The following is a 15769-nucleotide window of genomic DNA, read 5'->3' as shown; positions in this document are numbered from 1 at the left end:
TTACATACTTTAACAGAAGACTTCAAAAATTTTGAGAACAATAAAACAAGGATTTTCAAATACTTTTTACCATGGCAAAAGCATTAGAAAGAAACAGGTAAATGATGGAAATGCTCCAGGAGTATTGAGTGCCAGAGATCAATTTCGGGTAATCACATACTACACCATTGTTGACACACTTGAATCTTGCATGAAAAGAAGGGCGAAAGTATATGAAGTTCTTTTAAATAGATTTTCCTTCTTAAACAATGTGGATATACCTGCGTGAAGGCATCTGAGAAATTAGTGCAGGCTTATCCTGATGACGTAAATACAAACCTTTACGGAGCAGTGCGACAATTTCATTCTTACATGAGAACTAAGCTTACAGATTCAGGAAAGACAAATTTTACTGATGTAGGCATTTACGATTCCATAATGGAATTTAAATATAATGCATATTTCCCAATGTTGAAATCGCTTTACGCATATTCCTAACGTTTATGATCACAAACTGCATGACAGAATGCTCATTTTCGTCCCTAAAGAGACTCAAAAACCCTCCGCGTACAACAGTGCTTCAAGAAAGACTCGATTCATTATCCTTATTATGTATAGAAGTAGATATTGGTCAGCAGCCTTATTGTGATTAAATCATATTGAATAAAAGAATAAAGAATAAAAAATGTTTTTAATTAAAACATTAGAGATGGAAAAAAAGATCTATCTAAAAATAAAATATGGTAGTTGTAATAGTTGTTTTCTGATCACTAAATTTTCTTTTTATGACATCTTTTTATTTGTTCATTTATAATTATAGGCTTTATTACGAAACAAGCATTAAAATTGAAGTATGAGCCATTTAAAGCAAAATTGGTGAAAGAAAAATTTTCATTGCGGGAGATCAACAGAATTTTACGCTGATTGTTGAAACAATTAAGTTCACTGACTCATTTTCTTTGTTGTAGAATATTTTCTTTGAGCAGAATGTGGTATATAGTAAAAATCTTAGTACCCCACACCCACTAAAATTTTTATAATCCATTTTTGTGTTCAATCGCTAATATTAGAGTTGCTTTTAAAAAGAAGTTACATCATAGATATCTAAGACACACGTGCGTGAGCACACGTGCGTGCGCACACACACGCACATATAACTCACATATCCTGTTCAAATGCATGAGTAAGTAGAGAAGGGGGCGCCACGGATTATCAGTGTTTATGGCCTTCACGTGCCTTAATCCAGCCCTGGGTAGGGGTGAAAGGCAGTGTTGATGGAATTAAGCAGAACCCTGTGTGTCTGGCAACCGGCAGATTCCTCCGGTAAGATAAGTGAAACTCTCTGCAAGGTATAAATTCCCCAGATAACCCGTCCCTGGAAGAGATGAGATATTGGTGGCTGAGGGGCAGGTACTGGAGGCCTCTCTCCTCCACTGATATTGACTCCTGTCCCCAGCCTGGTTTCTTCCTCCACCTCCTCTTCATTCTTTGTTGCATCTTCTTCTAACTGGGTGCCCTGTCCATCCCTCCTCCTTCCATGGACAGCACCTCCCCCTCAAGGTGGCCTTCCGGGGGTTTCTTTTTGCTTGCCTCTTGGTTCTCTTAATGACAGAGGTCCCAGACACAGCACTGTCTACTTACTTTCCTGTGGCTCAGCAGAATTGGTGGAAGAGGTGCAGCCTTGAGCTTTGCTTAGACTCTGGGAAGGGCTATGACTGTCCCAGGGATGGAGATAATGCAGATCAGGCACTACCTTGGGGCAGGCAGGTCGTAGGCACCTTTGGCACGTCTATCCCCACTGACAGTACTTCCCAAAACCCTCTCTTCTCTCCAGAGCCTGTGGGTATCCCAGGGAGCTTACACTTTGGCTCGTATTCTCTAAATATTTTTTCAACAAATACATAAGAGGAGGCAGAGAGTAGTTTGAGGGGCAAACCGTGAAGCAGGGCCACTGGAGGCAAGCTCTCTTTTGTCACGAACAATTCAGTTCTGGCCCCAGGCCTGCACATCCACTCTTAACTCGTAACCAAACTGGACCTGTCTTCCTTAGACGCCCATTCAGTACCATCCATCGCTGACCATGTCCTCGGCGGTGAGGGAGAACAGGTGGGGAGGGGTTGCTCTCACCTCACTCTGACCCCAAACAGCTTATCGTTAGAGTGACCTTATCACTTATCAGCTAAGCAAGGGCACTTCTGAGAGGAAGAGGGGGAGTTATGAATTACATGGGAACATTGATGTGAACAGGGACTGTTCCATGCAAGCTGGGTTCTGTTTACCTGAGTTCTCTGCTTGACATAATGGTGGTAACTATAAGCCTTGCCAACTTCACATATTTCTGGTGATTTTGGGGTGGGGGTAGTGGTGGAATGGGGTATCTTTTTAAATTGTGGTAAATATGTAATAAAACATTTGCTCTTTGAACACTGTTCTTTTGTACAGTTCAGTGACATTAACTTATGTTAATCATGTTGTTCAACCATTGCCCTTCTTCGTTCCTAAGTTTTCCCATCGCCCTTAGCAGACCTGGTGATGTTTTAGCCTGATTTAAAGATCAAACGAAACCAAACCCATTGCCCTTGACTCGATTCTGACTCATGGTGACTGTACAGGACAGAGTAGAACTGCCCCATAGAGTTTCCAAGGATTGGCTAGTAGATTTGAACTGCCAACCTTTTGGTTAGCAGCTGATGTCTTAACCACTGAGCCACCAGGACATAAAGATAGGATCCTGAGATTCCCAGATCAGCATATCAGGGACTTCTCCACACCCCTAATTCTTCCATGAGATGATAGAATACCCTCACCAACACAGCTGAGGACCGCGAAGCTTCCATTTGCCTTGGACTTACCCCCAACACTTTCTGAAGAGAAGAGAAATGGATAAGATGGGTAAGCAAGGTAGGAGGAAACAGTAGGGAGAAAAAAACTAAATGAAAGCCTAAATCCTCTATACTTGGTTGTTCCCGAGGATTTTATTGGCATGAAGGGGACCAGGAGGGCTTCGGTACCACCTTCTTTGAGAGAGAGTACCAGCTCTCACGGAGTATGCCCCAGGGAGAGGGCAATGCTTTCAATTCCCCAGGCTGCCTCAGCAATTGCCTTTAACTCAGCAGGAGGAAATTAGGTCTGTGTAATACAAGAAGCATTGTTTCACTCACTTGCCAATAGCATTTCCTAAATGAAAAAGAGCTTTCAAGGGAAGCTGAAAAAAATTAATTTTCAGTAATGAGTTTTACTTGCTGTAGTTAACAATAATTATTAAATAGGAAGGGTGAGCTAGTGCTTGTTTTCCTTATTATTAACAGTATTTATAGGTTTTTATTAAGTTGTACCAAGCTGGGATAATTGTAAAGCTATCTGCTTAAGCTGTGTGACTCTTAGGTCTTCTATTTTCTTTCATTGCAAGAGTGGAATCTTTCCATTATTCAAAGCTTATGCTATAAACTCAGAGTTTGCAAACTTTTCTTGTAAAGGTCTACATAGTAAATATTTTAGGCTTTGCAAGCCATGTGGTCTCTGTTGGAACTACTCAGGCAGAAAGCAGCCACAGACAGTACGTAGATTAATGGACACAGCTGTCTTCCAATAAAACTTTATTTCCACAAATTGGTGGTAGACTGAATTTGGCCTAGTGCTGTGGTTTGCAGACCCCTGCTATAAACAATGGAGAAATTACTGACCTAGGAGTTTGGACCCTAAGGTTCTAGTTCTAGTTCTGCTTTTGTGCAACTGGAGGAGGTCACTTCACTTCTCTGGTTATTGGTTTTCTTTGCAGTAAAACTAGATGGTCTCTGACTCTGCAATTCTTAAATCTGACTCCTTAGTTTACGATAATGTGGCATTTCTTTTCTCCTTCCTTCAATAGATGTTCGAAACCATAGGGCTCTCTGAATTCATCACCCCTTGCTCACGTTAAGGATGATTTTGGTTTCTTTAGTGGATAATAACACTTTGTACTTCTTTAATGGTATCTTCCTGGGCAACCCCATAACCAACCTATTTCCTGAGTTATTGACAGACGGGTTAACTTCTGGGCTGTTTGGCAGTTTGGGGAACTGAGGCACAAAGAAGGGAAATAGCTAATATTACTTAGTAAATTGGTGATGCTATTGGAGAAAGCTAGTGCCTCCAAGAAAAGAAGTGTTGTTCAAATCTTTTCCAGTTCTTGGAGGCATAACTCACTGTGAGGGAGCAACGGTGGCCTGTGAGAGCCTAATAGTGCAGTGGTCAAGAGCACAGGTTCTGGATTGAGTTCGCCTACATCTATATCCCAAGGGTACCACTTGATGTTAGTTGCCATCGAGTTGATTGTAACTCATGGCGATTCCATGTGCTCCATAGGGTTTTCAAGGCTGTGACCTTTGGGAAGCAGATCTCCAGGCCCGTCTTCTGAGGCACCCCTGGGTGGGTTCAAAATACCAACCCTAGACAAATCATTTCAAACTATGTCTCAGTTTCTAATCTGTAAAATGGGGGTGGGGGGGGCGGGGCAGGGGGAATAATATCATGGAGTCGATGGGAAGACTAAATGCGATAATACATGTAAAGTGCTTATAACAGAGCATGGCACACTTAGTACGTGCTCAATAAATGGTAGAGATGCCTGTCAGTTTGTTGTAGTGTGGTGGTTTTCATGTTGCTATGATGCTGGAAGCTATGCCACCAGTATTTCAAATACCAGCAGGATCGTTCATAGTAGAGAAGTTGCAGTGGAGCGTCCAGACTGATAGACTAGGAAGAAAGACCTGGTGATTTACTTCCAAAAATTAGCCAATGAAAACCTTATGGATCACAGCAGAATATTGCCTGACTCATTTGCTTTGGATGTCATTAGGAAGAATCAGTGGGCAGAGAAGGACTTCATGTTTGGCGAAGCAGAGGGCCAGTGTGGGCATAGGAGACCATTGGTGAGGTGGATTGGCACAATAGCCTCAACGATGATTCGAGTATGCTACCATTTGTGAGGATGATGCAGGACTGGGCAATGTTTCATTCTGTTGTGTATAAGGTCACCGTGAGTTGAAGTCTACTTGATGGCTGCTAACAACACACCATCGCCGTCATCTTGTTATCCTTATATAAATATGTTAAGAGTTTCTCTTCCTCATTTTTGTATCAGACTAATCTTCAACTCCTGGACTGGAGACTTGGGCTGAATTGCTTTATCCCTGACTTGTACTTTAAGTGGCTGTTGATGAGGTAGAAAGATTGGGGAAGAAGATGATGGAGGGGGAAAGGCAAGAGAAAGAAGAAAGGAAGGAAGGAAAAGGAAGGAAACTTGGGAACATAGTTATACAAAGAGGGAAGAATCAGGTTCTAAACTCAGTCAAATCCCCTTGAAGTTTTTGATATGAGAAGAAAGATCTCCCTTAAGCAGTACGGAGGGTTTGATATCCTTTGTCATTATCCTGGGATGTAGAGGTTATAAGGGTAGATTTAGGATGTTTCTAGGGTATACTCAAGGTTTTGGTCCTCTTAGTTTTCCAGGATATTTATACATTTTCCAGCAGAGAACTTAAATGTGGGGACATGACCAGCTTTTTGGTCATCCTGACTTTGTTCTGTCTTTATTAAAAGGGTTTACAAATGTGTGTCTCAAAGGAAAAAAAAAAAAAAAAAAAAAGCAGGTCTGAAACGACTCTCTTAGGGGACTGCCAAGAGAAATTGGGGTGACTCTCAACCTTGGGACCTGTTTAATAAGACTCAGGATTTCTTTGTTTGGTTGATGTCCCTTAGAAGAGTGGCCTGGAGATCATTTGGTCTGCAGGGCGTTTGCTTCTGCAGGCTGATTTTAACCAACTCTGACAGGAGGGAGAGGTCCCAAAGCAAGGTCAGGACCGCAAATCCCATCCCTGCAGGAGCATGATGGGGAGACAGAGCCCTCGGGATGACCTTCAAGTTCCCATTGATTTTCCGTCAAGCAGTGCTTCCCCACCGCTACTCTGCTCTGGCCCCTGGTGCTGTCTATAGGATCGGGACACTGGAAGAGGACGTGGATCACCTCTCTGAGAAAAAATGTGTAGAGGAGGTTAATTCAGAGAGAAGCCCTTTCAGGGAAATGAATGGGTACATTGGGGCCATCTTCTGGCAGTGCTTGTTGATAGTGCCATTATCTGGCCTAGAATGTTCTTTTTGTCCAGGGTCATGAGTGACTTCATTTATCCACTTGGCCCTATGTCCAAGTTTGGATGTGTCTGTGGTAGCATTGTAGTTCACGAGCAAGATTTATATGGACTGTGAAGTGGGCCCCTAACCCACCATCATGGCCATATTGGACAGGGAGAATTAGACGTGAGGAGGAGATGGAGAGATTCCCATTCCTTGTGCTGGCGGCCTCCCACCAGCATTCACTTTCTTGCCCTTTGAGAGGCATGTCTCCCACCTGATCCAAACTGTTGATTGCATGCAGATTTTTTTCATCCCTGTCAAGGGTGAGAAGTGGTATATCTGTTCATTCATTTATTCGGTGATATGTGTAGTGCATTTCCTATGTGCCAAATCCTATGTTAGGTGCAGAAGATACAGTGGTGGACAAGAGAGACAAGGATTCTGCTCTTGTGGAGCTTACACCTTAGCTGTGTACAGACAGTAAGTAGGCAAAGACAAAACAGAATTTTAGACAGTGATGGTATTGTTGTTAGGTGCTATTGAGTCAGCTCTGACTCATGGTGACCTTATGTGTAACAGAATGAAATGTTGCATGGTCCTGTGCCATCTTCATGATTGTTGGTATGTTTGAGTCCATTGTTGTGCCCATTGTATCAGTCCCTTTCATTGAGGGGTTCCCTGATTGTTGCCGACCTTCTGCTTTACCAAACATGATGTCCTTTTCTAGCAATTGGTCTTTCCTGATGATAGGTCCAAAGTAAGTGAGCTGAAGTCTTGCCATCCTCGTTTCTAAGGAGCATTCTTTTGTTTCTTCAAAGACTGGATTGTTTGATCTTCTGGTAGCTTGTGGTATATTCGATATTTTCAGCCAACACAACTGTTTGAATGTGTCAATTCTTCTTCTGTCTTCCTTTTTCATTGTCTAGCTTTTGCATGCATGTGAGGTGATTGAAAAGACCATGGCTTGAGTCAGGTGCATCTTAGTCATCAAAGTAACATCAAAGTGAGAGCAAATTTGCCCAATGCAATGATAGTGGTGTTTTATACATATATACATATATGTAAAATTTCATCTGGAGCAATACAGGAAGAACGAGAGTCAAGAATAGGAGGAATAAATGGAATGAATGGCTAATTGCCTTCATGTACAACTGCCTTCTTTGCTATGAGACCAGAAGAACTGGATGGTTCCTGACTGCCATTACTGAATGTTTTGATCAAAGAGTCTATAGAAGAGTCCTGCTCAAAAGGGGGAATATGTAGAAAAGAATTTCAAATTCTCATGGAATCCAGACTTTCTGGAGCCATTAAGGCTGGATGAACCCCTAAAACTATTGCCCTGGGATAATCTTTAAACCTTAAACCAAAAATGTTCCCTAAAGTGTTCTTTAAACCAAACAACAGTTTAGCTTAATTAGTAAAGAATGTCTGCCTTGAGGACTGTGCTTTTTAAAAGAACATCTTTGTGGGATCAAAATGACAACAGCAACTCAAAAGATTAGAGAGGAAACTTAGGGGGGCAGTGAGTTTATGTTACTGAAGGAGGAACAATTTGAAAAAGGAGGATCAGAATGGTCGCACAACCCATCTTTGCTGCTGGAATACAAGGACCTCAGTGCTGCCCTCCTCCAGTGAAAGGAATATTGGTCTGGCATTTAAAACTCAGCCACAAAAGAACACGTTTTCCTGTAGTTAATTCTTTATACAGCAGCCCGAGTGATCTTTATAAAATGGAAATCAGACCATTTTATAAAGAAGAATGTAATCAATGTCACTGAATTGTACATGTAGAAATTGTTAACTTGGTGACTGTTCTGCTGTGTATATTTTCAACAACAACAACAAAAATAAATTATTTAAAAAAATAGCATAATGAGATAGCAAGGGATAGGGCAGGAGTGGGGTGGAGGTAGCTATTCTAGGTAGGGTTGGTCAAAGAAGACTTTGCTGTGGAGAACCCAGGCATGAAAACATCTGGGAGAAGTGTGTACTAGGTAGAGGGAACAGCAAATGCAAAGGTCCTGGGGTGAGGGGATCTTGGTATATCAGAGGAACAAAGAGAAGTGGAGTGAGAATGGAGTCCAGTGTGCAAGGGGAAGAGGGAAAAGATGAAGTAGGAAAGCTGGCACAGCCAGACAACCAGGGAGCCCGTAGCCATGGGAAGGAGTTTGGATTTTATTCTGATTGCAGTGAGAGGCCATTGGAAGGATTTAATGAGAAGAATATCATGGTTTGTTTTCCATTTTATAAAGATCACTTGGGCTGCTGTATAAAGAATTAGCTACAGGAAAACGTGTTCTTTTGTGGCTGAGTTTTAAATGCCAGACCAATATTCCCTTTACTGGTGGAGGGCAGCACTGAGGTCCTTGTATTTCAGCAGCAAAGATGGGGTCTGAGGATTTGTTTGTTTAAGAATTGTCTCTAATCGATGGTGTGCATCTATTGGTGGTTATACCTGGGGGACAACATCCTGGTGCCCAGTGTATAGTTTCAGTAAGGGTTCTGTGTATGAACCAGGGAAACTAAAAATATTTTCTCAATCAATGAAGTTGCTGTGATGGGTGTGTGTTTTCTTTTAGGTATGATTCACTGATTCACTGTAGACCGAGCAATCTCCACCAGCCCCCCAACCCCCATTCTTGAACGTTGGTTGCATTCTACACATTCTTTAGCCTCCATAGGAGAGATTTATTTTGTCACGTCTGGAAGCCATTTGAAAGGCAAACTTTGGATACAAGAGAAGCTAAGTCTTTTTCCTTCCCAGAGTATCCCCCTTCCCCTCTCCTCACCATTATTTACTGGAAGAAATCACACTGCTTTTCTCCTGCCTCCAGCCCCCTGTCCTTGGCAGCCCCTTGACTTCAACCCTGAGTTGCATATGTCATCAGAACACCCAGTGGCAGCTCAGAAATCATGGCCAGATTCAATATAAATTCCGTCTTGCTTAGGCAGCTTTGCATAATAAGTCCCTGAAAAGTCTTCACCAGAGTAGGTGCCGGCGAAGGAATTTATTGGGTCTAGTGGGCCTGAACATCAGACTGAGAGGCATTTTTTAGTCAGCATGGGAGTTTTAGGTTCAAATTCTTTGCTGCCTTGACTTTTTGCAAGGCAATACCCTTGTCCCCACCAGGCCCTTCCTGTGATGTTCTGAAGGTCAAAGTCACCTCCAGAGTGACCATTCTAAGGATGCCATGGTGTTCTTCATACATTTGTGTTGACCAATCTCATGGACGTTTTGTTAGGGGGAAGAACTTTCATGGGAACAGCCTGCTACTTGGTGGGGCTTCCAGGTTAAGCCATGCCAGGGGCCTGAAAAAAAGTTTTCCTGTAGGAACACAGCTAGCTGGGTTAAACAAAGAAAATGAACTGGGCGTTCCAGCCCTGCAATTGAAACATGGTGGTCGAGGAGCATCACAAACTCCCCTTGTTCAAACTCTTGCTTTGGAGGTGGGGAGCTATCCTAGATCAGTGAGCCTCACATGTCTCATAATCACAGAAGGATCTGTGAAAAATACAGATGTCTGGATCTCATCCCAAATCTCTAGAATCAGAATTTCATGCCCACCTTCCTCCCTGTCGATTCTGGCAATACAAAAGTTTGAGAGTCACAGCCCTAGATCATTCTTTTGGAAAGTGAGGTGGTGATACACTGGATAAGCAGAAAAGGCGCGTTTCCTGCATTAGGAGAGGGGCAGCTAGTCCTCCTGGGTGGGTCTGTTGGCAGCCAGTAGAGTATTCAGTGAGCTTCTTGTAAAGTTCAGAGTGGAGGAATAACAGAGTAATAGAATAAACTAATTCTATGGCAGGTCGTAAAGATTACAGCCTAGGAAACCCCATGGGGCAGCTTTACTCTGCCATATAAGGTCACCATGAGGCTGAATCACCTCGATTGGCACACAACAACAACAAACTTTACCGGAGCATGCTGTGGAGGCTCTGGTGGGTTCTAAACACCGACTTTTAGGTTAGCAGCTGAGTGCTTAACCTTGCACCACCAGGCCTCCTTATAGTCTAGTAGGGATGACAAATATTAAACATTGAATTGAGTTGAAACTGATCTTACTAGTAGTATTACTGTTGTTGTCATGGTTGGAAGAGGATAGAATGAAGGAGGAAAGGGATTGAAATATCCCACACACATCCTTCGTAGCCCCAGCAGTGTCACTAGGAGGGTGCAGGACGTGGGGACACACCTCCTCACAATTTCAGAGGGGGTGACACCAACATGACCCCAGGATCTGCGGAGGCTGCAGCAGCGGGGCCAGCGTCGTAGGGGAGGGGCTGTCAAGGCATTGGTGTCACTAGGGTTGGTGTCACCTGTCACCCAGTGTGGTAACTCGTCACTCCTTCCCTATAACCCTCCGGTTAGGGTACCAGTGGTCAGGCTGCCACACTGCCATTGAGTGGAGAGGAGGGTCTCCACCTTGGCCAATGGGAGAGGGGAGGAGCTGCGGGCAGCCACAGGGCCTGGAGGGGCTGGCTGCCGGTGTGGCACTTGGCCCTGCTAGGGGGCGGGGGTAGGGCCGACCGCTGTGCCTGGGAGGGGGGTTTGCTGGCCCACCACCCACTCCCCCTCCCCCCACTGGGAGGGGGGGTGAGTGACACCACGAATTACTGTCCTGGATGACAACAACTTTAGTGACACTGCTGCATTGCCCTCTCCAGTCTCAAACATCTTTATACACGAAGTCCAATTTTCTTTCAAGAATACTTTTAGGAATAGTGCAGCTTCAAGAAAAATGAGCTTTCCTCACCTTGCCAAATAGTGTCCCCTGCTTGCTAGTTATACTAAACAACTACGTAACAGGAGATGGCTTTCTATGTCATAATCAGAGCTAAACATTTAAGTGCAAATAGCGGGAAGTTAGCATATTGGTGTAGATGGGTTTTACTGTGTTTGTGGGTGGTTGTGGAAGTGTGGGCAGCCGAGTGAGACAGCAGGAAAACCAGGTGCCCGCAGAGAAGAAGAAGGGGGTGCTGGGGGGGAAGGAGGAGCCACAAATCTCTCCCTAGGCCAGGCCTTTCTGAATCTTTGCTATCTCTGTACATGTGAACAAATAGAAGTGATGGGCCAAGGTCCTGTTTTTATAGCAAAAGGGGACTTGTGGCCGTGGCAGTAGGAATCGAGTGAAAAGAACGACTCTGAGAAATGAATGAACTCAGTGCCAGGTGAGATGAAGGAAAGGGGAGGGTCAAGGGCAACTTGCCAGAGAGATGCGAGAATAGTGTTCCCTCAGCCCCCTCTGCCTTCTCAACCCTAGAAGAATGCACAACCTGGGGAGGAAGCAGACTTCTGGTGGAAGATGAGGAATTTGCTTTTGGACATGTGCTCGAGATATGGCAGGACATCTGTCCTTGGGTGAGCCAGAGAGATGGTGAAGAGGGAAGACCCTCAGATGTCTAGGCTGGAGATTTGTTTGGATACGGGAGTGAGCTCAGAACTGTGGCTGTGGAACCTAAGAGACTGGATGGGGTCCCGAGAAGGAGGTTGGATGTGTAAGGAATGGGAGCAGAGTGTCTTGGAGGGGGTGTGATGGGTTCTGAAAATCACATTCAGAGCCCATTGTTAGCTGTTGTTGAGTCGAGGTCAGTCATGGTGACCCCAAGTACAATAGAACGAATCGCTGCCTTGTCCTGTGCCATTCACATGATCAGTTGCTGATCAGACCATTATGCACCATAGGGCTTTCATTGGCTGATTTTCAGAAGTAGATTGCCAGGCCTTTCTTCCTAAGCTGTCTTAGTGTAGAATCTCTGCTGAAACCTTTTCAGCATCATAGCAACACAGAAGCCGCCACTGACAGACAGGTGTTGGCTACGCATGAGTTGCCTTGGTTGGGATTTGAACTTGGGTCTCCTGCATGGAAGGCAAGGATTCTACCATAGAACTACCCTTGCCTCCTTTCGGAAGAGCCTTGTCGGCAATAGTTTTGGAGAAATCTCATGTTTTTTCACTCAGAATCCTCTTTAACCCTCTGGAATTTCTCTCTCCAAGGATATGCTTCCAGAGCTAAGATGGCTCCCTCAGTCCAGGTGGGGTCACAAACGGGACTCCCCCACCCCTTGGGCTACCCGACCGGAGCCAGGCAGCCAGAGCTGCTCCAACCAGCAGGCCATGACGTCTCCTGCTGGGCTCTCACGGACAGCTTGGCAGTTTGTCCTCCTTGCCTTTCCCCTTTCTGATCACAGCCTTGAGTAGCCTGAAGTCAGTTGTTGATGAGGACATTATTCTCCTCTGCCTTGTGCCAGCCTCTTCAAGCCCAGGACATCTATCATCCTGGGCTAATCTAGCCCCCTCAGTTTGGTGGCGACAGGTGATGGCTGAGGATGGGCCTTGCCTGACCCAGCCTGGGGCATGTGGGCCACCACGCCACAAAATAAGTCATTTGCTGCCAGCCTCTCCCTGTTCCCTCTGCCCCTTGCAACTTAAATGCAAATATCACCCCTGGGAGCCTATCAATGTGGGTTTTTTTTTTCCTTTTTTTTTTGATAGAAATACCATGGAATGAACATTTGTCCTCTCTCCTGTTTAAATTGCTTTCCACAGGTTAGGGAGACCTGGCCATCGATTTTCTTCTAGAAAGAGCAGCAAGCCCTGTGAAAATTTTGGCTAATTAACTTTTGGAGAAATGCTGCTTGGATTTATCAAGGAGGCTGAAGTCACTCTTCTCCTCCCATATCTTGAAAAAGGCTTTAAACTTTTGTTTCTGAATCACTGCCAGCACCCGGTCTATTTAACAGCGGCTTTCCTTGGAACGGTGGCAGAGGGGGTGTTGGATGTCACGTTTTTGCCGTCTGCTTCCATCTTTAATACAGTTGTTCCAGTCTGCAGAAAGTCTTTTCTGTTTACTTAAGAGAGGTATCATTCACATAAAGATTACATTTAAAAGTACACATTTCTCCCCTGCACCCCCGTTACTAATAACATCGCTTGTTACGAAAGTGGAAAGTATTTAAGATGAAATTAATTTTCACCAGGCATGCCACTTTTGTTTGACTTTCTTGTTCCATTTGGTGGGGGGCACAGGCATTGTACCAGTCTTACTTTTCATTTCAGTGAGTTCATGTTCTTGTTCCTCTCTTCCGGAATGGAGCTGCTAGAAGCTGGTTACTAACATATCAGGAAATGTTCAGTTTGAGCTCCTACTGTGGATTTCTTTAGTATTGGAGTCGAGAAGCTTGTTTTTAAGATGAAACCCCATTCCCTCCAGTAGGTGACTTTTAGTGTACAATTCACGCCCTCCCTCCCTCCCTCCCTCCCTTTTCAGGGATATCCTTTTATGGGTTCTCTTGCAGCAGAATTTCTGGGGCTGGAATAGTTAACATCTTTTTTTTGGCAGTCTGTTGAAAGATCTTGGGAAACCAGATTGCTGTTTCTCACATCAGACACCTCTCTGTCGTGTGTTCTTGTCAGTTCTCATCCATGTGGCATGGTGGATTTGTGGAGGAGCTGAAGAGCCTGGGACATCCTGGACAGGCTGTGTCATCTTGTCTGGGTTAAGCTGACAGTGAAAATTCTCAGTTACACTGAGCTATATTGCCTTGTTGTTGTTAGTTGCCTTCAAGTTGGCCCTAGCTCATGGCGACCCCATGTACAACAGAATGAAACATTGCCAGGTCCTGTGCCATCTTTACGATCACTGGTTTACTTGAGTCCATTGTTGCATCTAATGTGTTTTTTGAGTGCCTTCCAAACTAGGGAGCTCATCTTCCGGCACTGTACTGTGATCCATGAGGTTTTCATTGGCTAATTTTGGGAAGGAGACTACCAAGCCTTCCTTCTTGGTCTGTCTCAGCCTGGAAGCTCTGCTGAAACCTGTCTGGCATGAGTGACCTTGCTGGTATTTGAAATATTGGAGGCATAGCTTTGTTTTTCACCAATGCCTTCAGTGCAGCTTGGGCTTCTTCCTTTAATACCATCGGTTCTTCATCATATGCTGCCTTCTGACGCAAATGCTTTGTGGGAAATTGCTCTTCATTTTTGATCAATCTCATGATCCTTGTTACCAACTTTGATTACATCAGCTTATGTATGTTTAGTTTTATAGCATTTTAATGGGCTTTCATCCCTTCCCTCCCCCCTCCAAATTTATTTCTATCTCTGTGGCCATTATAATTTATTACAGTTTGATTTTGGAAATGCTGGGGTACTTTCTGAGCACATTATTCCCTCCTTGTGATAGTGAGGGTGTTCAGATGGGAAAAAGGAGCAAAGTGGTTTCCTTTAGGAAGCCTGTCAACAGGTATTTCCATATGATGCCTCAGAAACCTGAATAGTTGTATCCTCCCCTCTCCCCACTAAGAGGCTCAAGTTTACCTGGTAGAGGTTGTATTATTATATTTGTATCTTCTTGAGCATTTTATGATCCTCCACCATATGCCTGTCTTTTATTCATTAGGCATTTGATCTCCTTGATTATTTTCATGCTTTACATTTGATATAAGTTTTATATTTTTGGTCTTTGAAAAAGGCACTATCTTACATTTATTAGTTTTACCATATGTCCAAGGATACCAACATGTCTTAGTCTGGAAGTTCTGCTGGAGCCTGGTCAGAATCACAGCAACACACAAGCCACCACTGTGCATGAGGTATATTGGCCAGGAATCAAACCCCGGTCTCCCACACGGAAGGCAAGAATTCTACCACTGAACCACCAACGCCGTCAGTTCTACTTTTATGTGATAAATAAACTTAATGAGTGCTGACCAAGCACCAGGCATTCAGGGGACATAAGGAAGAGTACGGCATGGTCTGTGTCCTGGAAGAGGGGACCTGGTTACAGGCACAACTAGCTGTAATATAAGTAGAGTGAAGCGAATGCATCAGCGGAGGCAAACTCATGGTAGTATAATCTAGTGGTTAAGAACAAGGACTTCAAGTCAGACCCGTGCTGAAAGCCTGATCGCACCCCTCCCTGGCTGCATGCTGCACATGTTACTAACTCATTTGTAAAACAAAGATGCTTGACAGGCTTGCTGTGAAGATGAAATGAACCAAAGTCTAGCACAATGCTGTCCAATGGAAGTATAATGCGAATTGCATATGAATTTAAAATTTTCTAGTTGTTGTTGTTAGGTGCTGTCGAGTCAGTTCCAATTTCTAGCAACCCATGTACAATGAATGAAACACTGCCCAGACCTGTGCCATCCTCACAATTGTTTAGTTTTAATAATTCATTTTAACTAATACATCTAAAATATTACCATTTCAATGTGTAATCTGTGTAAAACTATTAATGAGATATTTGAGATAGTTTTTTTTGATACTATGTCTTTGAAATCTAGGGTGTATTTTATGTTTGTAGCACCTCTCAACTTGGACTAGCCACATTCAAGTGCTCAACAGAGCACGTCTAGAAATACTTAGCATCCTACCTTGCAGAGTACATCCTGAATATATGTCATTGAAGGATCCCTGGTGGTGCAGTGGGTAAGCGCTCGGCTGCTAACCCAAAGGTCAGAGGCTTGAACCCACCAGCCACCCCGTGGGAGAAAGATGTGGCAGTCTGCTTCCGTAAAGATTACAGCCTAGGAAACTGTATGGGGCAGTTCTACTCTGTACTATAGGGTTGCTACGAGTCAGAATTGATGGCAACAGGGTTGGTATATGTCACTGTTACCATTATCATTACTATTTCAAAGTAAGCGCTAGTATAGACGTTACTAAGAAAATAGG

At 43.9% G+C, this 15769-nt stretch overlaps 1 protein-coding gene across 1 annotated transcript in view; it reads left to right on the top strand.

Moving 5' to 3' along the window:
• DPF3 (double PHD fingers 3) overlaps positions 1 to 15769 on the top strand; it is a 294608-nt gene that overhangs the window by 111407 nt on the left and 167432 nt on the right. The window lies entirely within an intron of this gene.

Source organism: Elephas maximus, chromosome 10, assembly GCF_024166365.1.
Source record: "Elephas maximus indicus isolate mEleMax1 chromosome 10, mEleMax1 primary haplotype, whole genome shotgun sequence".
Classification (NCBI taxonomy): Eukaryota; Metazoa; Chordata; class Mammalia; order Proboscidea; family Elephantidae; genus Elephas; species Elephas maximus.
This window is presented reverse-complemented; position numbering and strand designations above follow the sequence as displayed.